The sequence below is a fragment of the Patagioenas fasciata genome, chromosome 1, assembly GCF_037038585.1.
Source record: "Patagioenas fasciata isolate bPatFas1 chromosome 1, bPatFas1.hap1, whole genome shotgun sequence".
NCBI lineage: Eukaryota > Metazoa > Chordata > Aves > Columbiformes > Columbidae > Patagioenas > Patagioenas fasciata.
In genome coordinates this window covers 151,635,094-151,660,880 of record NC_092520.1, presented here as the reverse complement: position 1 = coordinate 151,660,880, position 25,787 = coordinate 151,635,094, and the positions used below count along the sequence as shown (strand labels likewise).

The 25,787-nt window shown below is 39.8% G+C and overlaps 1 protein-coding gene across 23 annotated transcripts in view; it reads left to right on the top strand.

Annotated features, from left to right (window-relative positions):
• The window catches only part of MICAL3 (microtubule associated monooxygenase, calponin and LIM domain containing 3), a 163,868-nt gene that overhangs the window by 8,267 nt on the left and 129,814 nt on the right, over positions 1–25,787 (top strand). The window contains exon 1 of one of the 23 annotated variants that reach the window (XM_071817898.1): positions 3,572–3,781. The exons of the other annotated variants lie outside the window; for them this stretch is intronic. The gene's annotated coding sequence lies outside the window, so the exon portion shown is untranslated. Of the gene's footprint in view, positions 1–3,571; positions 3,782–25,787 lie in introns of those variants that run through there. 23 annotated transcript variants of the gene reach the window in all.

The following is a 25,787-nucleotide window of genomic DNA, read 5'->3' as shown; positions in this document are numbered from 1 at the left end:
GTCTCTCATCTCCTATAGGTCTCCTCATTTGCTTTTTCACTGTATTTTTACCTCCCATCTCCTTGTACCCTTCCTACCCAATGCCTCCCCAGGATGCAGAATCTTCTGACCACAGTCAGACTGGACTTCAGTAGCACTGGGAAGGGAGTCTGGCATCCCAGCATCAGTGGACTGTGTTTCTGGTATCTTATCCTTGCATCTCAGAACATAGTGCCACTGGAAAACTGGCTTTTTTTGTACCTTCAGAGAGCAGAGTGCACTATTCACGTTCTGTATTCAGTGTTCCTTTTGTTTTCCTCCTCCTACGTGTTTTCCTTCCTTACATCCACTGCCCTCTTTTTCTGCTTCATGTTCCCCACAGGCTTTTTTTTTCCTTTATAGCTGTTCATTATCTTACCTTTCTTTGGTGCATGGAGAAGCAGCTACTGTATTTTGTTTAGCAATAAGCCTGTTCTTAACAGGGGGAGCCAGTAGGAACATAGAATGTGCATCCAGGACATGTCTTGTGGACTGGATTAGCTGTGCAGTTTGTTGTATTGCTCTCTTGGAGGGGAATCAGTTATGTTAATTGAGAAATGGTATAGTCTGAACCATGAGTTAAATTACTCCGAGAGTGTCACTTGAGATGTTTGCTTCCTCTGTAGAATTCTTCTGCTAATGTGCCCTTTGGTGGACGATTGTCTAGATGTCTCATCAGTCTGGAGAGGCTTGTTTTTTAGTGCTGTGTGCTCTCTGGAGAGTTTATTTTTAAATAGTTACTGAAGCAACAGTCTTCTAAAATGCTGCAGTGTTATGATAAAAGGAATTAAAATGTTTAGTAATCCTCTGAAAGGGTTGATTGAAATAAATATATTTGTCTGTTCTATTCTCTAAGGCTAGCTGACAGTGTTGGTGAAACTTCTAGAAGATTACTTGTTTACTTCATAATTTTCTTCCTCAAAACATCTGTAGTTTAAATCACAGGCATTCCCAAACTGAAATATTGTCAAAAATTAATGTTTTATTTCAGGAACTGCTGTGCACTATCCATCATTCTCTGCTATAACAAGATGACTTATTTTCACCTGTGATGAATTCTGCCATCTTAAGATGGGCTGCATCTTCAGATAGTCATCTTGGAACTGTAGTTCGCAAGGAGCAGTAAGGTGCTATTATGCAAGTGCAATCATTTTACTTTCTCAAGGAGAAAGTCTTCCTTCTTTCTGCCAAAAGCCTGTGGACTTTACCGTTTACCCTATGCCACAAAATTTCAAAGAAAATGTTTTTTTCAGATTTCCTTATTGCATTGTACTCCTGCAGCATTGGAGTGCTTCTATTTTGTCATTTTTTTCTTACTCTAAAGTCTTCAGATGGGTTGTGTCAGTGCAACAGTTACACTTAAGTATTTGAACTCATATCGTGTCACTGATAAATCAGATGATTAATCAAATTTTGCAAAACATCACCTCCAAATATAAGTGGTTGTCTTTTTCCAGGTCCTAATTCCTTTGCTCTATTCCCATACTCTTCAGCTGTCACAAAAGGGCCTTTGTTGTTCATTTGACTGTTAAACTACACATATTTTATGCTTCATCGAACTCTCAATGAGCTCAGGGTTTATAATATCAAAAATCTAGAGCTCCAAGGGTGAGAGAAGCTAACAGGTTTCATAAAACTATAGGCATCAACTGGGATACAGGAAAACACCCCAGGCAGTCAAGGCTTTTTTGATGGCAGATGACAATGGTGGGCAAATTCTCTAGTACGCATTCATGCAAACCATGATGATAACTTACAGGCATGATGCTTTCTCACTGTCAGCATCCGCTGGTGAATTCAGCTATGGGGCATAGTACTTTTGTTCTAGGCTTCTAAGGAAGCAGTGAATTTCAGAAACATGAAATACAACAAAGCTGCATGGGATGGTAGTGAAAAGAGAGGAAAGGCCAAGGTGGCTGAGAAGGTTCAAGATCCATAGGTTGGACTTGACCCAGCAGGCCAGTGCTTGCTGCACACTAGCTGGTCTCAGTTGTTCCTTTTCCTGGTGGTATCACAACAGAGGTGGATCTTGAAGGCAAGACTTGGAAATCGCCTGGGAATAAAGTGCTGTGAGATGAACACAATAAATCAAGAGGAGTCTTAATTTCTTCTGTTGGATTTGAGGATGAATTGCCTTACAATACTATGCTAATTATGGCAATTCAGGAAATGATTCACAGGAGTGGGTAGCTGATCCTAGTCTTTCTAACAGCTGTCTTGGTTTAAGTTAGATTGATTTATTTACTAGAATTGTGCTTCATTTGCTATGATTGCGATTGCAAATACTCAGTTTTAATTCCTATGACTTGATTAAATGGAGTTCTCTAACACCTGACAGAAGAATGGGAACAACCTTCAGCCTGCCTTCAAAGTCAGACACTTTGACTTGTATTTAGAAAAGTTTCTTTATAGTGGTATGGGCTGGAATGTGTCTTCAGTGCTGTAAATTAAATACTAGGCCATGTAACACAATCATGACATTTAGTGTTCAGTTACACCATGTATTGCACAATTTCAGTGGAGTTTGCTGCTTGCTTCATCATGTAAGCTCCAACGTGGAAGCAATATCCTTAAAAAGTACTGGAATCTGAAAGCAAGTAGATTCTGTGGTCCTGTTCTCAAATACTGTCATGACTTAAAATACATAGTATTAAAATATTTTTTTCAGTTATGAAAAAATAGATTATCCTGTTTTCCCTAGTAAAAATACAAAATACATTAGTGTTCCCATTTGATGGGATAGCTCCTGCTGTGCAAAATCAAGTTGCTGTGACATATCAAGGTTCATGCCACTGTTATGCACAGCAAATTGATGCAGTGTCTATGGAGTTTCAGTTATGACAGCACAATCTTTAGGTGGCAATAACAAGGTCATGGGTGTGAGATTAACTTGCATACAGCAGTCCTTGTTGTGGAAAGGAATGTTTGGCACGCATTAACTTTTTATAAGCTTATAATATTCAGGTACTGCAGAAAAATTATCCTATGTGTGAAGGTCTTAAAAAAGGTAGAGATATGAACTCTAGCCACCCCCTTCAACTCTGGGTTCAAAGAGGCCCTTCTTTAGAGGTGAAGTGGGGTGCAAAACATGGCAGGCTGCCCAGGCTTTTGGTAAGTGTGTTCTAATTTGTCACAATTTACTGGAGCACCAAAACTGAGCAGCAGCCCATGGCTGGAGCGTGTCCTAACCTCTAGGATTTAGTTGTATCTTAGAATGGCGATGGGAGGCTAGTGGTGGAAATGAGCTGTGACCTTCCTGCTCTCCTAGGCAAGGTCCTGACCACAAGGAGTTAAAACTTAGAGAGGAATGAACTGAGGTCAGCAGCACAAATAGTCTGTTCAGTAAATAATTTTCTTTGTATAGTGACTCCATTCTTTCGCTCATTATTTGCTCCACTTATTCTTTTCCCTTCCTACACACACACACACATGCACAAGTTTTCTGCCTTTATTATTCTCTCTTGCCCTAGTTATCACTTTCCGATGGCCACTTGTCACTGTGACCCACCCTCTGGCTAAGGGAACTGTAGATGATAGGTTTACTGTGAAAGAACCACCCTCGGTCTGGGATGGACACCTATGTTCAGCTCAGAAGATGCGAGGCTGTTTTCCAGCTGCTCCTGCGACTCTGCTTGCTCTGAGCACTGCAGTGGCTACAGAATGCAGCGCACAGGAGGGAGAACGCTGCTCAGCCAAACACAGACAAATTGAGCGCTTTTGCCCACCTTTTCCCTGGCTTTGGCAGCAGGCTGTGAGCTCTTGGGTGAGTGAACATCTGGTACGTGGCATGTGTTGTTCTAAGGTTGGAGGAGAAATCTATTAAATAGCTGTGCTGTTACTGACAATTTGGGTGAATGTAGGATGAAGCATTGGTTAATGCTGGAGTCTGTAAAACATAACAGGTTTTTATGCTAGTAGTTGGACATGATGCCGTGAAAAGAGAAAAAGGTTTTAAGGGTCTTGTATCTGAGGATCCACAGAAACCAGCTAGAGGAGGAAGTACAATTTTGGAGGTTGAGTGACCTTGAACGTCTGCTTCGGTACACCAATCTATGTGTGACTGCTATTTAGGAAAATATTTTCTAGCAGGCCCTTTTGTTAGGGGGAAGCAGTTTAAATGCCCTGGCATATGTTCAGAGATCCATTTTGATTTTTCAATGAATGTGTAATAGCTACTTCTTGTCGCTCTTTGTATGTGATCTTGTAAATACTCCTGTCCTCAGGCTTGTGAAAGATGTGCCGAGTCTTTCTGTGGGTATTAAATTGACTTTAAAAAGCCCCACAAACAGAGTGAAATAGATGCTTAGCAGGCGTACTGTAGCATGGCCACTATTGAGAAGATAGCCCATGTATAATAATAACTATATACTTTTGTGTTGGGGGTGCCTTTGGTTCTGCACCTCTTAGTGATCTACAGTCTGATAATACTTGCCTGCTGTCAGAGCGCAGCCTCTGTGTTCCTTCTCTTCCCCTTAGGGCACTGTTGTCTGCTTCATTCTTCTGCAATTTTTATGCTTGCCATTGTGTTTTCTTAAATAAAAAGGCAACTCTAGAAACAAACAAACAAAATTCCTTTCTTGCTTGACTTGTGCTTTTCACTTACAAAAATGATTTTCCTTTCCCTGCTATGGCAGCATTATTAAAACCAGGACTTTCTCAGCTAAGCTGTGTTACTGCAGAGCCAATGGGTTAAAGTGAATATAGTGCTTGTTATGAATGTTGTGTTTTTCCCCTTGGTTTAAATGTTGATAGTAGTGAAGTCACAGATCTGAAGATTCTAAATCAAGACAAGTGTTCATTGTTCTCTAAACAGACTTTAGATACAGCTTTCCTACACTACATTGTTGAGTGAAGTGCATTCCTTTTCAGTAAATAGACTTTAAGGCTTTCAGGTTTTTTAGACCTGAAACAACAGAAGCAATCTTTAGAGCTAAACGCAAGAGGAAAACACTTAGTGGGAATTTTTAGGAGTGTCTTGGGTAGTGCCCCTACCTCCAGCTGCTGTTTTTTTTTTTTTTATTCTGGGGTGCTGTATCCTCTTCTCCTGTTGCCACACAGCACAGCTGTCTGGGGGTGTATGAAGAGTCTGATCAGAACACCGATCTGGGTTTAAAAATAGCCTTACTGGAATAAAAGATAGTCAACCTGGTCAGGCTTACTGTGAAGTCCCATAGCTGTTGTAATGGCATTACTAGTCAGGTGGTGATGATTTGGTGAAGATAGTGCTACTGTCAGTGCTGCTTGGGGTATGGGGAATGTGCACAGTGGGTGACTGAGAAAAGTTGTTGTTTGATGGTCTCGTATTTGGGAGGACATACTTGATAACTGTGGAGAAGAGGAAACGTTTTCAAGAGAAGTGTTGAAAGGCTATAGCTGCTGTGAAAGAAAGGCAACAGATGCAGGTTAATAAAGGAAATACAGCTAGTGGTTGAATGAGGTGTTATAAAATCAATAATTCTGTTGAACCACTATTCGGATTTTTCTGGTGTAGGGTTTTGGTTCCTAGACTTCTGTTCTGACCATGTTTGGTCTCTAGGGCCCTGGTTGAGAGATAGATGGAGCAGGACTTCTGAGAGAATATAGTTGCTCTGCTGGCTGCTTTCCCTCTTAGCTTAGTGAACTTCTTCAGGTGTGCTTGTGCACTTGTGAACATGATCTTTTCTGCCTGTATCAACTGGTTTTATAAAGAAAAATTACCTCTTCCTGTACATGACCTCATAATATTTATGCTAGCAAAATATATGCTACTTGCTCATTTTTAATTACCATGGAATATGTGGAAAACTTGAGGCTTCTAATAATTGAAGAAATGACTCTGCATTTTCCTATTAGTTGGCAATTAGAAGCGGCTTGGTAAAATGTTGGAACACTAAAAAGCTGTTTTGATTTTTTTTTTTTTTTTTTTTTGTAAAGCTGGATGGATATTCGAAGTACCCATTTGTGTTACACTGAGATGTTTCTAGCCATGTAGTTCTCTTAATGATTCCTTCAAAGGGCTTTGCACTGATTCAGAAGGGCACCTTTTACTGTAGTGTGGTCTTAGGATGGTACTTTCATGTAAAAATAAGTAGGGGCGGACTGTGTGTCAGGCCTTGTTTGTGATGTGGTGAGGTAGAATTGGCTTAAACCATCACTGTACTCAGAGAATGACAGAAGGTGACTTGTCTCACTGCTTGAAGATGAGCAGCCACTTTCAGGAAAGGAGTTTCTTTCTTCTCTGCAAAGACACTTGAAATACAGTGCCCTGCCTGCTCTGTGAAGGAGGAGTGCAAACCAGGCATAGTCATTGTAGTCTTAAAATAAATGCTAGTGAAAATTTGGAGGTCTTAACCTTGATGGATCTGAATGTTACTCAGCTATGCAAAGCCTAAAGAGAAATCGAAAGGAAGCAAGGCTGGAGAGACCTAGCTCTCTTTCCTGTGTCACAGAACTTGCCTATGAACCTGGGCGGAGTATGCAGGAGAATGATATTGATAGTTGCTTTTCTGTCATTCTGCTGTACTTTGCTCTCTAGTTTAGATAGGCATTTGCAGCATTGCAGGATTTCTCTCTGTAGCCTGTTCTTATCTAGGAAAGTAGTGTTACCTTTTAAACCAGTGAAAATACTATTGATCTAATGTTACACTGAAGTTCTTTCATCTCTAGCTGTTCCAGCTATCTTGCAAAAGGGATAAAAGTCTGCATCCCTTCAGTTTTTGAAGGGAGATAAATGAAATACAGTGTTATTGTATTGTAGTTGACCTTCATAAGCTTAGACACAGCCAGTATAAGATTATAGGTCTGTTCGTGGGATCAGTACATTAAGAGGGAACTTTTCACTGTCTTGCAGATGTGATAAGCATGTTTGTGGGCATGAATAGCAACTAATGAATATCTATGCATATACTAATGAAGTGCTACATCTGTTTTTACGCATGTATATGGGTATGGATTTGCGAGATACCAGTGTGGGTGTGAATAGATGCAGGCCTGGGAAAATTATGATAGCTTGTAACTGTGCCACTTGGCACATACAGTGTGTACAAACATATACTTGCAGAACAGTATTAAAAAGCAAAATAAAAATTTCTACCTTTTCTTCTATTACCAAAAGAGTCATAAACCCTAGGGTTTTTTTTAAGCATAACTAACACTTAGTGAAAATCTCAATAAAAACCTCCTACTTCCTGTCTTTGGTGGATTTTTGAATGGCAACCACTGTTGTGTGACATTGTTTACATCCCCAAGTAGGCAAGCCCAATAATGCTACAGGCGTGAAAGTGAATAGGCTTAGAGTGAACCCAAAAACTATTTTTAATATACTCTGCAATTTAGAGTTTGAGTGGCTTGTGGTGAAGTTGGCATTTTGATTGAACTGCATGTTGGGAGTTATTTCTAGGGATGTATGCATTAAGCCCATTTTGTGACAAAGGTGTCCCCTCCCCATGTGGTTGCTTTTTTTTTTTTTAGGAGATTGATGATTCATAGTTGCTTTACAAAATCTGTTCTGTTAAATGTTGGGGTTTAGTTATAAGAATGCTTCCAAAATTAATAGTGTGGTTTGTCTCACTCCCTACGGTGTTATTGAAGCCCCTCCTTGACACCTACAGTGTTTCTGAAATTTTGTCATACATGATGGTCCCTATGAACCACTTATGTTCCTTTAACAAAATTATGTTGTAGCAAGAACCTCAGTACTTGATTCTGAAGTATTTCTGTTGGTACAACTATCATTCTGATTTAAATGTTGAAATATTGGTGATTCACAGGAGGGAATACAGATTCAGTTAAACACCATGATCCTACTACAGGGTCTTGATAATTTGAGAAATGAGAATACAGTGTTCTGCAGTTAGATACAGCTTTCCTACACTACATTGTTGAGTGAAGTGCATTCCTTTTCAGTAAATAGACTTTAAGGCTTTCAGGTTTTTTCAGATCTGAAACAACAGAAGCAATCTTTAGAGCTAAATACAAGAGGAAAACAATTACAAAGTGGGAATTTTCAGGAGTGTCTTGGGTAGTGCCCCTACCTCCAGCTGTCTCTTTCTTGGTAGTCTTGTTTTTAAAAGGTGTTTGGCCTTTTCAGAGGACTGACTTTGTGGAGGCAGCCTGTTTTGCTTGTAACATTCACCATGTATTTTTTAAACTGTTGTTTCAGTGTCTATTCTGTCATTTTTTCTGAAAGTTTTTATTGTTTGTATTTCTAACTCTACCTCTGAAGCCTTCTGTTCATCAGGCCAGCCCTGAGTTATTAATTAGTTATCCCCTTTTGTAATTTTGTAACATTAAGTGCTCTTTTTCAGGAAACCAAGAAAGAAACATTCCTGGTTTTGTGACTGTTTAGTGGCTCTGTCGGTGTGATACACACAGGTGTTGAGTACTGAGTATGGACTAAATTTGGATTCTTCCCTGGCAACCCCCCAACTACTGCCTTTTAAAAAAGATGTTAACTATATGATTAATCGGTGCCTGAACTCCATGTAACTCCGCCAGTCTCCTCAGTTGACACTGGGAGCTGTACTGAAATACGCAGTATGGCAACTTCTGGTGTAATACTAGTTCTGGCAACAGCCATACCTGCTTGTTTCTTAAGGTGTCTTATTACAACAGGTGAAAAAAATTAGACAATGCATGAGCCATTTAATACACTGGAAACTAGTGAATTAATAGGCAGTCCAATAACAGGAATTTCAGACTTCAACTGAATTGGAGTTGATGTTTGAAGATCAAAACGCATGCATTCACCATTTTTGCAAGGCAGTGAGTGATCTAGTTGTTCATATTGCAATATGTAGCATTCTGCTTCTGGTATGAGACAGTATGTGCTACATCTAGTTATGATGTTTCCCAACGGGTGGATTTCTTCCCTTGAAATCACTATGCCCTCGGGTATACTTTTTTAATATCGGCTGGTATGACTGCAGATGCTTTCTTCCCTGTTTGTTCCTGTGTGTCTTTTTTTTTTTTTTTTCCTGGTCATACTGAGTTATTTGCTTGCAAATTAATTTATGGAAATGACTTCTACAAGTTGCTAGGTAGCATCTTGGAGACCATTGTGTTTCAAGTTAACTGATAGAAAATAGGGAGATCAGTTTGCCAGGGTTAACATATAGAAACTTGCAGAACTCTTTCTGCTTGGCATATTAATAGGGATGAAACGTAAGAGTAACAAAAAAATGAAGTTGATACTACCGCCTTCAGAAGGGGAACTAGGCAGAACAGCTTTATGTGGTTTCTGTCTTCTAATGCCAACTTATTCACTTAAGTAAACCTGTCTTGTCTTGTATTTTTAATTGTACTTTTTAAAGACTCCAGATTTTTTCTGTTTTTAATATTTCCAATTGAGGGGGGAGGTTCTCCTATGTAAGTAAGAGTGTGCACTTCTGGTTTTGTAGAATGATAATTAGTGAATGATCCCTAGACCACTATTGGCACTGGTGATGAGGCATAAAAAGAAATCAAAACAACCCCTAGACTGATTACTGTATTTTCTTATTTTACTTAGGAGCATAAGGGACAAATATGAGAATGCGTAGTTCGCCAGCTGAAGGAAGTGTGTATGGTGGCTTTTTTTTTGTCTCAATTCTGCCTTTAAAACACTTAAATGAGCAAATTACTTGCTCCTTTTCCTGATCCAGCGAGCTCTTTCACAGTCTCATCTGACATACATTTAACGAACAAATGCCAAGTAGGATTTTGGTTTTGAGTGGTTGACTTGCTGGACAGGAAGGCACAGCTTGGACTGTTTTGCTGGTAAACAGCAGTGGCAAAAAAAAAATTAATACTAATAAAAATTTGTGCCCTGGCTGCTATAAACTGTGTTGTAACTTCTCCCCTGAAGACAGAAATCCGTTTCTTCCTTGGCAGTTAGAAGAGAGGCCACAAATTTAAGCTGGAACTATGCGTCTTAACTGGAGTCCTTGGAGGTATTTGTTCTGGTATTGAGCTATGTCTTCAGCCCCCATAAGCACTCTAGATCTCTGGTTAAGGACAAGTGAAAGGCACCTTTCCTCAGTTCTCTTTTATTCTTTTGCAGTTGTACCAAGAATCTACTGGTCTTGTTCCTTTGCTGTTGTAGTCCCTTGCACTTTCTTATATGGGAATGTTATACAGGAACTCTGTAAGCTCAGGGAGTGGTGCAGCAGGAATCTGTGGGCAAAAGGTACCTTCCCTACTCATCTTGAGGATCTGTTTTGTTATGCTACACTGATAGTTGTATCTTTCCAAGTGGCCTTCCTCACAAACCTGGATTCACATGATCTATTGAAGCTGTTCTTGGCATCTGGGGCAGCTGTCAGCATTGTGGTGCTTCTCTCTTTCTGATATCCACAATGAGCTGTGAATTCTGTACATTCCACAGAAAAGAAGATTCATGATCGGAAATCCAAGACTCTGACCCTAGTGAAGTGTCAGACTCGAAAATACAGAGAGAATGCCTAAGGTTAGTTAATGGGAAGGAAAAGCCCCGCTTTAATCATTTAAGTGCTAGACAGCTTCCTCTGTGTTGAATGGTTATCAGAGAGAAAGTGAATAATTTACTTTGTGTGTTTCCTGTAAGTGCTAGTTCTTTGGGGGAGGCAGTTCAGACCTGGGCTGTGAGAGGAGAAGGCTGCACTTAGTCCTTAGTGAAACACCTTTGGCATAGAAGATTTTATCATCACAGTTGAAAATTTCCTCCTGCCTGTCTATGGAAGGGAGGCTACTTGGAGGATGGCTAGTGTTTGTAGTATGTTCCTATTTTTTCTGTTTTGACTGAAAAAGGCAAGATACTTCCATTTCCTACTATTGTTGCATAGAGTCTAGAGCAGCGTTATCCAGTGCTTGCAGTTTGCATTAGTAAGACTTTTGAGTTTTTCTATGTGTTTGGGTCTGTGCAAGCAACAGTTACAGTTTGAAATTTAATTTCTTTACTCTTTTCCAGCTTATGCTTACTACTTGTGTTATGGTTAAGCACTGGAGATACATTTTGGTACACTGAAGAACTGCATTTATCTTGAATAACTTGTTTCCTAGAAAATGCTCTCCTGCTTACAGGTTTCAAGTAAAGTGTATGCTATGCTAACAGAGTGAGTGAATTTTCAGTTTTGTTTTTATCAGTGTGACAATGTGTCATGTTCAGCTTTTCTTTTGCATAGCTGGTTTTCTCTTGTGCTGAAAAGACATTTATAAACGTTACTAGAACAAGAGAACACGCTGGATTTGAAGAAATTTGATAGGTACTAGGGCATGCATGCCAGTTCTGAGAGCTTCTCTGGAGCTGCTTCTTGTACACTGTTGTTGCAGTCTGGTTTGTAGAAACATTATGCTCTCTTCTGCTTATGGAGTTCAGACTTTACAGCTGGGGAGAGCTCTTCATCTCACAAACCTGAAATTATTGCAGTGCTGTTTGGTTCTCCTGTGAAATAGAAGCAAAGGCATCAAATAGTCACATGTGACTTGGTGAGGCTACTGTGCCACTTGGCTGAAGACAGGCCTATTGACATTAACCTGGTGCTGATATAGATTGCTGATATAGATTGCCCCATGATTGTCTCTTTTTAAAAAACTGATCTTAAGTATTACTTTTGGCAGTAATGTGTGATATAAATCCTATCTAAATAAAACTTGTTTACAGGCTTTATTACAAATAAAAGAAACAGGAGAAATAATTCTCAAGCATGCATTAAAAGCATTGTTTGGAATGTGACAGGGACAGAATAAGTGAATCCTAAAGAAAACGTGTATGCCTAATTCTCTGCAGCTATCCCCATAAACAAGAAGGGAGCAACCACTTTTCGCAATTTGCAGCAAGATGTAGAGATGCAGCATCTTGCTGACTATGCAAGTAACTAACTTTTTCCCATTCTGTTCCCAAGGAACGCTCTGATGTTTGTAGGTGTTATCTTATGTGCTAGGGCTATCTGCTTCACTGGGCCACAGCCCATAAACCAAAACAGCTGCTTGGCATCTTGTTCTTTTGCCTTTTTCCTTTCATGTTAAGAAAGCTCCATGTTTGGAGGAGAGCAAAGCACTCTGTGTGAGGAAGATAACTTTAGAGTTGATGTTTTTAGGCGAGGGCTTGCCTCTATCGCCAGCTGCTGTCAGCTTGCCTGGACTTTGTTACAGGACTGATAGTGCTCTTGAAAAGCCAGATCTTTGTGTCTCTGTGTTGAAGTGCTACAGACTGGCTGGGGAGAATTCTATGTGCGTAGAACATGTTTGTGCATGTGTATTATTCCCTTGAGGAGGGAACCATTTAACTGTTGAAGTGAATTTATGCTCCTAGTGAGAAAACCTGGATTGGCATCCATAAGAAAAAACAAGGAAAGTCTGTGGAGTGGACTGAGGCAGATGCATAGTATGCAGAACAGGAGAGGTTGGCTGAGAGTGTGTTTTCATTTGGCATTTGTGGCAAAGGTCCTTGATTATGACTTTCTTATTCTTACTGTGAAGAAGGTTTCTGGCAATGTGGATGGTCGTGTGGGTGGAACCAGCTCTCACACAGATCAGGTGTTATTGGTGTCTTCCCAAATAGAGAGGATGTGATGTACTCGTTCTAGGTATGCTCCTGATCTCTGAAGTAGCCTCTCTAGAATTAGGCACAGTCCCAGCAGGAACAGCTGCTTTTCCATGGCAAAGCATACTTCTTGTAGGACTTCCTACTGGGCCTAAGGAAAACAGGGTTGAAACTGTGGTGAGGATCTGTTGGATTTAGATGTGCAGATATTTTTAGGCTTTTCTGAAAATATGAACTTTGTAGGCCTATCTCAAAACAAATGGTTAGAGATCAGATGCCATTTTGCAAAAACTGAGTAAAAACTTTGTTTATTGTAATTACTTCAGAATTAACTACTACAAAACCATGGTATCAGTTTTTAGAATTAAGATACCGTTGTGTCATAGCTCTAGTCACGTGTCACATCATTCAGTAGCTGTGCCAATGTGATTAGTGTAATTTGATATGTAAAGATGGTTATTTTCAAGGAATAAGTTGCTGAATCAAAGTACAACCATATCTGAAGCTTGTATCCTTGAAAACCTGGGACTCTGGACAGATCAGTTTATTAGAAAGTAACTTTAAATTGAGAAACTTCTCAATTTCTAGAAAAAAAAACCTGAATCCTGAAATAAATACTTAAGTCCTAGGAGTGTTTTCATAGCCTTCTTTAGAACAGGACTCTGAATTTGGAAAGGACGTGCATTAGATGAGCCTGATGGCCTCTCAACATTTCTCATGTATGCAATAATTTAATCAACTTGAACTTCATTTAGACCTCGAAGGTAATAACAAGAAAGGCTACCTACACAGCTACACTTTTGTTTTCCATGATGTCTTGGGTGTCTTGCTCTAAACTACTAAGGAGAAACTTATCTGTCAATGGAGACTAGACATGAAATATGTCTTCCGCAGAAGATTAGGAACTAGTTTTCCTCCCCGCTTGTAACCACATGTTCTTGTCCCCCATCACACTGTGGGGAAGACTGCTTTGCTAAAAGGACTTACTTAGCTATATTACTGCTAACACCTAGTGGAAACAAATAAATCAGTCCATCTAGGTAGAGAGGACTCTCAGCTTCCTGGAGGGCTTTTCATAGTGTAAATATATGAGGAGTTTTCTGCAGAACTGTATGATCTGTTTTGCAGTAATTGTCTCTGCTGGGGGTATATTCAGACATGCAGCCTCTCTGTGCTATTTCCTTTGACTGTTGTTGGGATGGTACCCTGCTGGTTGCTGCCAGTGAACTGACAATCACATCCTCCCTCCAGTTCAGGAGACAGGGGAGGTTTACTGGGCAGAGAGGTAGGAAGGAAGGAAGGAAGGAGAGCGGTGCCGTTGTAGTTTGAGCTCAGATAGCTCTAGTCCTGTGTTGCACATAGAACTTGAAGATCATTAATCACTTCCTGGTCACAGGGATTCCAAGGTTACCTTCAGGTTGAAGGCAGAGAGAGCTTTAAGCTGTTGCTTTTAACTCCTGCCTCTCATTGTCTCTGTGCTTTCCTTTAATTTTTTCCGCACTGCTGCTAGCAGTCGTCATTTGAATCTTAAGATAATATTCTCTCACAGATCAGAGGCTTTGACTTTGCTTTGCTTCAGCAACCCTTACTTGTTGTGGCTCTGTGCAAAATGAAATATTTTATTGATAAACCTTTCTGTTAGATGGAATAAGTTCTCGAGTCTTCAAACTAAAGATGATGTGGGATAGACACAGAGATGACTCTACAGTGAAGCTCCTTTTAGAAGGACAATTGTGTTTGTACAGGATTTAGGACAACAAACTTCTGGTTTTACACGTTGAGACTAATATTAGACTTCTGGTCACTTACACAGTAAGCCTAGAGATGGTTCTCTCTGAGGTTGGTTTCTGTTGATAAGACTTCACAAATAGATATAGCAGACACATAGCATAGGCACTTGGGTCGTAATAGTTGGTGAATGGACTCTACTATTAATATTTATTTAACTGAAATATTTTCTTGTGTAAGAATAGCCTGTTAATCTATGGTTATACAGAAATCTTGATGAGGGTTTACAGGATGGAAGTTGAAGTCTCCCCTTGAAAATGGTCTGCTAGCTACTAATTATCTATGTTCTTGATATAAAACTATGTAAGCGACTCAATAGATAATGAAGCAATTTTGCAAATACCATATCTACTCACCACTAAGGCGACTTCTGGTCACATCCCTCCTCTGGTTGAATCTTTAGCTAACAGTTCTTTGAAGACTGTAGTTAGTTGGTTTATATCCCTGAAGGGAGGTTCTCTTTCATTACTTCTGTACTAAAGTATAGGAAGAGTCTGAATTATTGCCTTCCTCTTCTCCTCTTGTCTTAAAGCAGGCAGAAATATGGAGAAGACTGTACTATTTTACACCCTTTCCCTTGGGCTGTTAAGATAAGCTGGGGCTTCATCCTTCTATTAAGGTGTTATCAGTGTTATTTCTACCACTTTATCAGGTGAAGTAGCCTCTTAAAAGCACCCTTAGTCATATGTTTATTTAGTACTTACTGTAAAGCCTTCCTTCCGGATTCAGGAACGCCACTATAAGGACTTTTTCAAGTTCCAGGCACAATGTCAATGGTTGTATGGGAGAATAACAGGTTTGCTGGATATTCACTGAGTGGTTTCTAAGCACTTGTGGTGCTTCCTGATTGAAATAAATGTTTGAGAGTTGCACTGTTTCATGAGGAACTGGGGAGGGTAGCTGTGCTGTCCAAAAAGCCTTATTTAGAGCATAACCAAAAGAGAGAGGCTAGGTACGTGGCAGCTGCCTACCAATAGATCTCATCTTCTAGAAGAACCTGGGTAAGTCACTGATCGGTGGCTTTTTAGCTTTCCCAGTTGGAGTTGGGCTCAGACTTATCTAGGGAGTGGCTGTAGATTTGGATTTTCCTGTCTAGTTCAGGGAGGTGTATGTTTGGTATTTAATGCCATTAGTCAAGCAAAGTACTTGTTGAGATCCGTGACTTAACTTGAAAGTAACACACATTTCCCAAAGGCTAGCTGAAGGTTAAAAGAGATAGATTTAGCATATGTTAGTGTGGGGACCACAGACTTCGTTTTGTTGGAAATGTCTTGATTTATTTGGCCAATCAGTAGCCAGAGAGCTCAAACTGTATGTGAAAATGTTGGCTTTTTAAGCAGGTTAAAACAGAAAATGGGATGATGCATTTTTCTTACTGTATCGCTTTAACATTCATCAGTGCTTCTTGCACTTTGCAGAGCTTGGTAGCCACCACTCGTACAAAGATTAGTAAGTCATGGCAGCTATCTTGTTGAAGAAATGGATTAAAAAAATGGAAATATTTTCTAGCCAAGTGTGTTAACTTTGAACTTTAAGACAGTTTAGAAGTTTTGCCTTCTGTAAGTATGGTTTCAGGCTATTCTGGAATGGAGTATATGTAAGACTAAAATGTTTGTTTCTAACTCTGATATAGTTAATCTAGAATTTGTCTACTATTGTGTGGAGATACCATACGGAAGAAAATGCTGAGCCTTAAATATAAATACTCCTGACTAATGGGAAGAATCCAGTGCTTGAAGTTGTGTGGTAGAGCTGTTGCCTTTCAGCTTAATTTCTCTCTTCAGGAGTGTCATGGTGACCAGGTACCAGTGTTGGCTCCTAACACTGGTGTAATCTTATGTTAATGATACATTAGACATATTCAGGGCCAGATCAGCTAGCTGGGTGCTAGACTTTGAGTGGTAACTCCCACTTGTGCTTATGTGCAAAATAATCAGTGACAGCCCAAGTCTTTGACGCTGCAGCTATGGCAGCCTAAATCCAGTCACATGCTGAAAGAAGTTAGATTTGTCTCAAACGAAAAACGGCTGCGAAACACTTGCAAATGTTATGCCTTTCTCGAGACCATCACGTATTATGTTTTATTCTTAAATAATAACTGTTTAAAGGAATAATGCAGCTGGTTTTAATTTGCATAAAAGCTTATGCGAGGGACATAGTGTGTGATAAAGCACGAAGAGCTCTGATCTGGCAAGGTCTTGAGTCTTGGAAGTGCTGCTACATGTGTTACTCAGTCCTGTAAGTAGCCTGGGTAAGGGGTATGTGTGGTGAATAATAACAGTAATAAAAAAGGCAGCAACTTTAAACAGATAACTGCTTTTGAATATGAAGTACCCAAAGACTTATGTGCTTCATAACCTGCAAAACGAGCATATGTGGAGGAAGAAATTCAGCTGCCCATAAAAAGTACTTCTGATGCTCATAGCTCTTCCCCACCCCAAAAAAGATGTTTCAGTGAAGTGAAATAGTTATGTGGAAGAGTATCTGTCAGGTAGAAGAGAACAAACCTAGAAATATGACCTGCATGGGAAAGTTTTTGTCAGGATATTATCATGAGGCTCTTGTACTAACCTGTTCTTCCTTGCTGGTGTGAAAATGTGGAGTATACAAGCCAGTCTTTTTCCTTTGCTGAAATTTAATTTGGAAGCTGAAGGAGAGCAACATGTCATCATTGAATCTCACATTGTCCATAATGCAACAGGGCTAGTCATCATCCTTACATCTGAGTCTCATCTGTTGAATTACGTGTCAAGAATTGATAATTCGAGATGCTGACTGCTGCTGGCTTATACTGCCATCGGTGGGAAACAGGGCATTAGTCACCTGATAGACTGTTTGATGGAAGAAGAATCAGTATGTCCAGTGTAACCATTTGATTCCACCTTCCTCCTGTCCAACCAATCTGTCCTGAGGGCTATATATGATGAGTTCACATGACCTCCATGGTTGTATTACATGAATTGAAATTGTGGGTATGTATGTGAATCATTGAAAAGGACCCATCCCTCCTTTTGCTTCTTCTCACTTTCTGTGGAGCTTGCTTTCTCATTTTCTCTTTTAAGCGCCCAAATTTTCCTGAACTTCAAATTGAGTGGGGGAAGAGTCTGTCTTCTGTTATTGTATTTTATTCTGGAGCTCAGTGCCTGTTGCTGGTGCTCGAGAGTGGCAGATGTGGTTTGTTTCTAGAAACCAACACTTTGTGTGTGTAAAATATGGCTTGGGTTAGAAGTGCCAGATAACTTGTTTTGAACAGTAACAGACACAAATTCGGATGTTTCCTGCTCCAAAGAGCTTATTTACAAATTACATTGCTCTCCTCATAACCTTCAGTTAGTATGCTTTAGTCTAAGAATACTTACTGCTTGTGTGAGACTTCAAGGACTGCTATTTTGCTTATTTTCAGCAGGAGGCTTACAGGTTTTTTTTAAAGATTGTGATTCATGTAGTAGTTTATAAACAAGAAAACTTGGCTGAATGATGGAATAGCTAAAATCTGACCCGTAGTAAACTGTTTACATGTAACATATTTCAACACAAAGATTATTGTTCTTAAAGAGCATAAATCTTCGTGTAGTTTCTTTCCTGCCCCTTTAGGTGTTTTGGTTTGGTTTGTGTTTTGGTTTGGTTTGGTTTTTTGTGTGTTCCTGCCCCCCCCGCCTCCCCCGAGTCAAGAATTGTTAAAAATGGCATGTAAGGTACTATAAATTGATACATACTCATGTGCTAGTCATCTTCAGGTCCTTGAGGCAGCAGTAGTGAAACAAATCTCTTTGTGCTGCAAGTGTTTTCCTTCTCCCTTCAGAATCTTTTCAGAACCAAGCCATTCCTGTCTGCTTGTTTCTTTATGCTGATCAAACGGTTTTGTTTTCAGTGTCTAAATGGCTTCAGAAATTAGACTTGAAAGGCTTGCTTCTTTACCTCATTTTGTTTTGTTCTGTCAAGGTTAGTAGCACATCAACTCTAGAGTGAATTCAAGGTTTGTAACACAGAAGCTTTGGAGAGAGCAGGTCCATGTGTGATTACTGCTTGGAGAGGCCTCTCATGAGAGCAGTTAAAAAGGTGCTTGTGCAGCGTGATTGATCTTAAGAGCTTTAATACAAAAGAATGAAGCTTCCTCTTTTTATAACACCCAAGGCTTACAATCTCTGTGCATCTAAGGTGCACGAGCAGAAGAAAAAGCTTTTGTATGTTGGGAGAACCTCATCATGGATGCAGGTTCTGTTGTGTTTGGCACTCCCAGGGAAAGGTTTGCCTTTACTGTATGTATTTGTAGAGTTTAGCATGTGACTGTGGCAGAAAGCTCAGCTGGGAGAACAGCGGAGTGCACAAACTGTGTGACACTTGGGTGCTCTTGGTGTTATGCTGGCAGAACTTTTTGGATTCTTGGTGTGGGCTTTTTGTATGTGGTGGGTTTTGTTTGTTTGTGTTTTGGGTATTTTTGTGGTTGTTTTGTTTTGTTTGGTTGGTTTTTTTTTTTTTAACTGTCCTAATCTCTCTTTCCATATCATCTTCAGAAAACAGCAAGGCAGCTATGTATTCCTGTGCTTGAAGATGGTGGGGCAGAAATCCTAAGAGTTGCTTGTATGGAAAAAGGCTAGTGGAAACAATTACCGTTAGTGGACTTCTAATATTCTACTACTTTAGACCTAACAGAAGTATTAAGTTGATGAGGTGTTCAAGCGGCACCTTTTTAGTTACGTTCTCAGCATACTGAAGCTTGTCATAGGTTCCGTCTGTAACAAACTGGGGTTTTGGTATTAACCAGAGCTGAGGCAGCTGGCGAGAGTCCGAAGAGGGAGTGCTTTCCAGTTCACATGGCTGTGGAACCTTGATAAATGGCCGGTTGGCAGACTGTTGCTGTGCCAAGGGTGGAGTCTATCTGCTCTGTGGTGTTGCCTGTTCCTTTGCATTTCAGGGTGGTCACTGGGACTGAGAGGGATCTCTTAATTTTTTTTTTTAGTCTTTGTTACAGTTTGGCAGGTGATCTGCAGTGTGATGACAAGGAGTTTTGTAGTCCTTTCCAAGACTTGCCCAGCCTTAAGAGCCAGAATTGTTCTGTCTGGCTGATGCTGAATTCATTTGCCCCCCTTATTGTTCATTCCTCACTTTAAAAGCTGTTTGAAGACCAGAGTTAGACCATCTAAGTAATCCCAAGAGGGTGCAGATAAAAATCTTAAGAGAAGTTGTCAGTTAACAAGGGAATTAGGGAATGTGTTTGAAAACGTGCTGAAGTAACAGAAAATCCTCAAGAGGAGGAAAGGAGTTTCTCTTCTAGAGGTTTAAAGATGATTGTAAAAGCATATTTACTAGCTCTTCTGGTTTTCCAGGGGAATTACAGCTGCCACAGTTAGAGAAGACTCTGTTTTACGAATTCCCCATATTCATGGGTTACAGGCTGACTTGGCACAGCTGATAGTTGACATGTGGAGCACTTCAGTTTAGGGTCATCAGTTCAAACACAGCCTTGGTCAGCAGTGGAAGAAAGCTGTTACTACAGGAGGTTTTTTAATGAAGTGAGCTGGCAACCTGTCAGACTCTTAGGGCATGAGTTTCTGCAAAACTGCCGTAAATGGTACTTGCAAATAACCTTGGAGTCAAAGAATTAAGCAAGTGTCAATGATAATCCAAAGAAATGAAGTAGGCACACAGGGAGTAACAGGCATTGAGCACTCATGCTTGTACAGCTGATAAATGGAGTGTTTATACATTCCTTGCTGGACTTCAAATAAGAAAATCTAGTCAGTAAAGTGGTGAGAAGCTTCTAACTACATCATCTACATTATTTCTGTCCAGATAAAAATAGAAGCCCATAATAATAACGTTGCCGGGTAGGGTAGGCATCAGTAGAGCTGTGCTTTCGTGATCAGAATAGGCAGTTCTTGAGTTCCTTTTGACTTCCAGTCACCTTTTTCTGTGCACCAGATTAGCACTACTTAGGCTCCAGTAACTTTTTCAGAGACCTGCTTAGCTTTTCCTGGTATATACTGTTCATCAGAGGTGCTGTTATGCTGCCACGATATTGAGGCTGACTTCACTGCTGTCAGTGCCAAGTACTTAATTCCTGGGGAGAACTAAAGATTTCATCTGTTGTCCTCTGAGGAGCTTCATGTGGGACGTCCTTGCCCATCTGCTTGCCCTTGGAGTGAAGAATGAGTTGGTACCACACTTCTCTCCACCTCTCTTGCCCTTGTTTGGGTTTTAATTTAATAATTTGCCTGAACAGCTGAGGAGATTGTCTTAGTGTGGTGCAGCATTTGTAAGCAGTATATGCACTGCAGTTTTCTTGTTGTCTCTTCTAACCCACTCGTCTCTTTTTCCACTTCCCCCCACATGCATCATCTAAGCCAAGCTAGACAGCTCTATTCATGCAAACCTAGTTATTCCTTAGGGAAAAAAAAAAACAAAATTAAAGTAACTGGCCCTGAAGCTTATTACTGAGGATAACAATGCTAAAAGCTGTTCTACCCGGAGATGTGAGCTTAAAATAGGTCTCAAAACAAATTTGCTTTTTCCTCTTCTCTTTTTCTACCCCAGTCTTGCCACAATGTGGTCAGAAATACTTTTTTTTTTTTTTTTTTTAAAGTTTATGACAGTTGTGGATATTTTCTTTGACCAAAGTCAATGTATGCTCTGAAACACATGCTCCTGACATGAAATCGTCTACTCTAGGGAAAGAAGAAAAAAGCAACTGCCACATCACCAGGGCTCTATTGGCCCGCCTCCTCCTGTGTGTGTGATGGGGAGAAAAGAAAACGTAGTAGTCAGTTTTTACTAGAATATCTGTATGTGCTCTAAGAATTTCAACTAAGAGTCTCGTGGCTCACCTCTATTATACTTGCATGTTGTTTCTTTTGATCTGCCTTCACCCTTTAACATCACAGATGATAGATTCCTGCTTTACACCTGCACCTCGTTCATTATCTGCCGATGAACGCATAGTTGAATGCATGAGCTGGACTCTGTCCTGCCTTGATTGGTAGGTGATGACATGAGTGTGCGTAATTGAAACGCATCGATTTCCCTGGAGTGCAAAATTGAAAAGCAGGAGGTTAGCCAGCAGGATATGTGCTCTCGTTCCAGAGGAACAGTGGAGGAAAGAAGCAAAAATGCTTGAGCAACTTGCTTTGCTGCACCACGTCACTGGTGGCAGCTTCAGCTGAGAATTCAAGAAGTGCTTGGAAACAGAAAAATGTTGTGTTGCAATCAAATAGACCTCCTCATGGCGACTGCACTAGCTTTCCTTTAAAATGGTGGTGAGCTGGCAAAAAGTGGGTATTAAACAGGGACTGGGAATGGGTAGAGACTTGAGGCCAAACACAAACTGAATGACGCTAATTGAATTTATCTGGTACTTTATCTTGTCCAGCACTTTTTCAGTGATCTTTCATCTTGCTGCTTTGAAGATGAGTAAATGTATTTTATAGCAAGGACAGTCTGTGCTTTCCTGGCAACAAACTTGTTTCCAACTGAACTTTTTTTCCTGTTTTTCTAAAACGTCTCCCTTCTGGATCTTGGGTGCACTTGTTACCCTTGTAAGTCAGATTTAATCATGGTACATGAAAACTCATGCTGATTTAGAAAAATAAGACCTAACCTGTGTTGTCTAGCTGAGTCATAACCCTTTAGACGATCTGGAGGACCATGTATTTTGGCTCTGGAAATAAAGATGAAAAACTACGGTAGAAATTGTAGTTGTTCAAGCTGTGGTTGCTTTCTGCCTGCTGGGGCAAAGCTTAATTAGCTGCTTCCTTGCAAACATATAATCATTGTGCTATCCTTAGCTGCTTTGTGGTACAACTTCACCCCATGAAAGACAGAACATCACAGATGGTTTACATTTTCCTGAACACAACATACTCCAGGAGAGTAAGCATGCTCTGGAACTGTGCTCTTTGAGCAGCTTTCTGGCTAAAGATGATAAATGAGATAGGTTTTCAAGCTGAATAAAAGTAATTTATGGAAATAAGATTTTTTCGACATTTCAGAGCCATATCAGTAGCTCACAACTTTTGTTGAAAGAAACTCTCTAGTGTGGATAAAGTATGTAAGCTTGTGAAGCATTGCTCTGAATTCTCAGAGAACCAGATGATCATGCTTAGAACAGACTATAAGCTGGAGCCTAAAACTTGATATTTTGAAAGTTTTCTAAGTTATAATTGAATATCAGTGAAAACTCACCATGGCAAGGTCCTTGGAAAGCTTCCATTATACTGTTGCCGTACCTGCTTTCTAAGTGTTGACCATGAATGCTGAAGAAATACTTTGGGCTTACTCTTCATTCAAAAATTGCATAGAAGTGTTAGAGTTCGGTCACTACATAAACTGAGAACAAGAAAGGGAGAAAAATGCTCGGCAGGAAGCGCCTTTTTTTTGGCCTTTATTTCCCCACCAAGCAAAACTGTACATTTAGTTAGATAAAACAACAAGTTTTATTGAAAACTGTTGTATGATTCTTGCTATATGTTCAGTGTGTTGTTAAATGGCTTTTCAGCTTTGACTGGTTTAAATTCTTTGAGTCTCTTCTGGTCTGACTGAAAAACATGGCATGACATCTACAGTTAGCTTGCAAAGGTATGTAGCTCTAATTTGCTCTTTGTTTAAGTACTGTGTGACTAATATTGAATACAAATGATTACATTTGAAAATCTTAACAGTTAAAGTAACATTTCTCTATACCATTCTTATTAAATTGTTAGCTTTATCTGTTACAGACAAATTAATTCTTCGCTTAGAATGAATGCATTCTCATTGAAAATGTGTAGATTTGTAACCTTTGGGAAACTTCTTGGAGAGTTCTAAATTGGGTCTTGAATGTCCTGTTCCTGTTTAAAGGATGTTCAGAAACCTGTGGCACAAAGTAAAAGCATGGATGCTGAAAAAATGGCAGGCATGTGAGGAACAATAACAAAAAAAAATATGCAAAAGTCAGTGGTTATGTTTGAGTGTTGGTTGTGTCCGTGTCTCACAGACTGAAGGTGAGAGGTATTAATGCCTGACAGCTCCTGAGATTTAGTAGTGGGTATGAACAGGACAGCTATTTTCACGTAGTGTTCCGCTTGGCTGCTAAAAGAAGATTTGAAATAACAACAACAAAACCACCGAAGAAGCCAAACAAAACAAAACTGAAACAAACAAAAACCCCATAAAACCAAACCAAAACCTAGCCAACCAAAACTAACCAACCAAACAAACAACAAAACAAGCCCCAAACAAACAAAAATCAACCAAACAAAACCCCACAAACAAACCAAGAACTGTGTCTATGGTACACTTGTGGTGATTGCATGAGAACTGCTGGTTGTTGCCATGACTGTATTGAAATGTGGGTCCTGGGTTTGAGTGATGGAAGTGTTGGCAGAGGTAGGAGACCTATTTGATGTACTAGTGCAATTAGACCAGATCATAATGAGTAGTATGGTACAGCCTTCATTTCAGCATCTTCTGACTTTTGAATGCATGTTAGGTGGACATCTTTATAATTAAGTTTGTCTGACAGTATGTACTTTGCTTCTTTTTATGTTTGCTCTTCGTATTCTGTGCTTAACCTCCACCTCTCCTTCTGAAAATCCTGCATGAGAACATGTTAATCAATTGTCACATTTACTGTATATTCCCGGTGTCAAGATTCCCAAAGAAACAGGAGAATGAAGATTGTCTTCTGTCATGGTCTATAGCTGTGTGTATGAGGGCTTGTGGCGGAATGACTTGAGATGCTCCAGGGCAGCCCTCAGGTGTTGGTGCTGACCTGTGAAATCAGTGTGACACATTTTGCCAGGCAACCTACTCTGGAGCTCTGAGAACGTTAATGGGTATCATGGACAGTACTGCAGTTCAGATGTTCTGTGAAAATCCTTAACCATTGAACATTATGGTAATTTACATCTCCCAAGCCTGTTGCCCTTGCACAAAATAAAACTGTGATTATTTGTCTAATTTTCTTGCAAAAATGTAGGAAACATAATCAAGACAGCTAAATCTTATTCCTCATGTTATTTTAAAAATACTCTAATTTTAAATGACTTGAACAACAGACTTCCACAACTTCCCTTGAGTGTGCCAAGTTGTTAGTGGAGCAAACATTCAGTTTGACTCTGTTCCACAGCACTTCTGATGTGGTTATGAACTTTTCTTTACTGCTTTGTCACAGTTCCTAATGGCAGCCCTTTGGATCACCCTAATTGATATTCCTCCAGATTTTGTTGGGACCCAGTTAGCTGTAGCCCTAAAAAGTCAAATTAAGATCCTGGAAGGAAATTCTGCTTAGTGTGCAGCTGCTTTGAGCACAAGAAAAAGGCAGTGATAAATCTACAGGTATAAAACTGAAGTTAAATATGGGGATATTAAAAGAGCAATTGGAACTTTCTTAAAGGGATAAACAAGATGAAATGCATCTGCGTTTTTAAAGAGGTGTTTCCTTAAAACATCCAGAGGGCCTAAACTCAGTGTGAAGATCTAGAGAACTCATTTATATTCTTTCTTTGACAGTAAGCAGGCTGGGTGTTCTTGGCTTTGCTTATGCAACTTCTAGTTAAACTTAGTGGTGCTGCAACATTTAAAAAAAAAAAAAAAAAACAAAAAACCAACGAATTCCCGACATGTCATACTGAGCTGATTGAAACTGCAGAATTCTTTAAAATACTGACATAAATATTTTCCTCTGCCAAGACCTCATTGGTTTTTAATTATTTTTTTCAACTTTCACTGACTTTGAAAAATGAGGGAGATTGTTACAGTTCTTACAGCCTCTTGCCTATGATGTAAGGATATCCATAGAGTGCCTCTTCATGATTTGCATAAAACAGCTGAAAATCCCACTGTTACCCAAGGTATGGGCTCCATGTCACCACAAACCTTGTGTTTCTTTTCCATTTCTCTGGTTATAGCGGTGCAGCCTGGTGAGGAGTCAGATAAAATCTCTGACCTAACTGAAGAGGCTGTTCTGGTTTCTTTGGTTAGGGGAGGGTGGTGGTAGCATGGTCTTCAGTTGAAACTCAGTTCCAAAATCAGGGGGAAAGGGAAACAAATACCTTTCAGTGGTAGCGTTACATAGATATCCTAAATAAACAGATTTAAGCAAAGCATGGATTTGTGTACGTGAAGATCCTGGATGCATCTGCTGTTATTGCCTCTAATCATGCACTAACAGAGGAAAGTTGTGTGGCTATATTTCCGACCACAGAAGTGCCGTTGTTCCTTTCTGCATTATCATTAAGTACTTAATAATACCAAGTGATATGATTTAATAAACCCAGTTAAACCACAGGACTGGAAGAGAAAGTTGTAAAATTCAGGAACTGGTTTTGATGAACAAGCATATTGTCTTTGGCCTTTTTGAAGGCGGAAATGTCTGTTAGCAATTCTGGTTTGGGTACAGGTACTGAATTTTCTCTTTATCATGTTTGACTGAGATTAAATTTTAAATACTCAGTTTTAAGGAATATACACTTTAGTGATCTGAATAAGTTTTGGAATTTAGAATGAAAACATATAAAGACATGAAAAA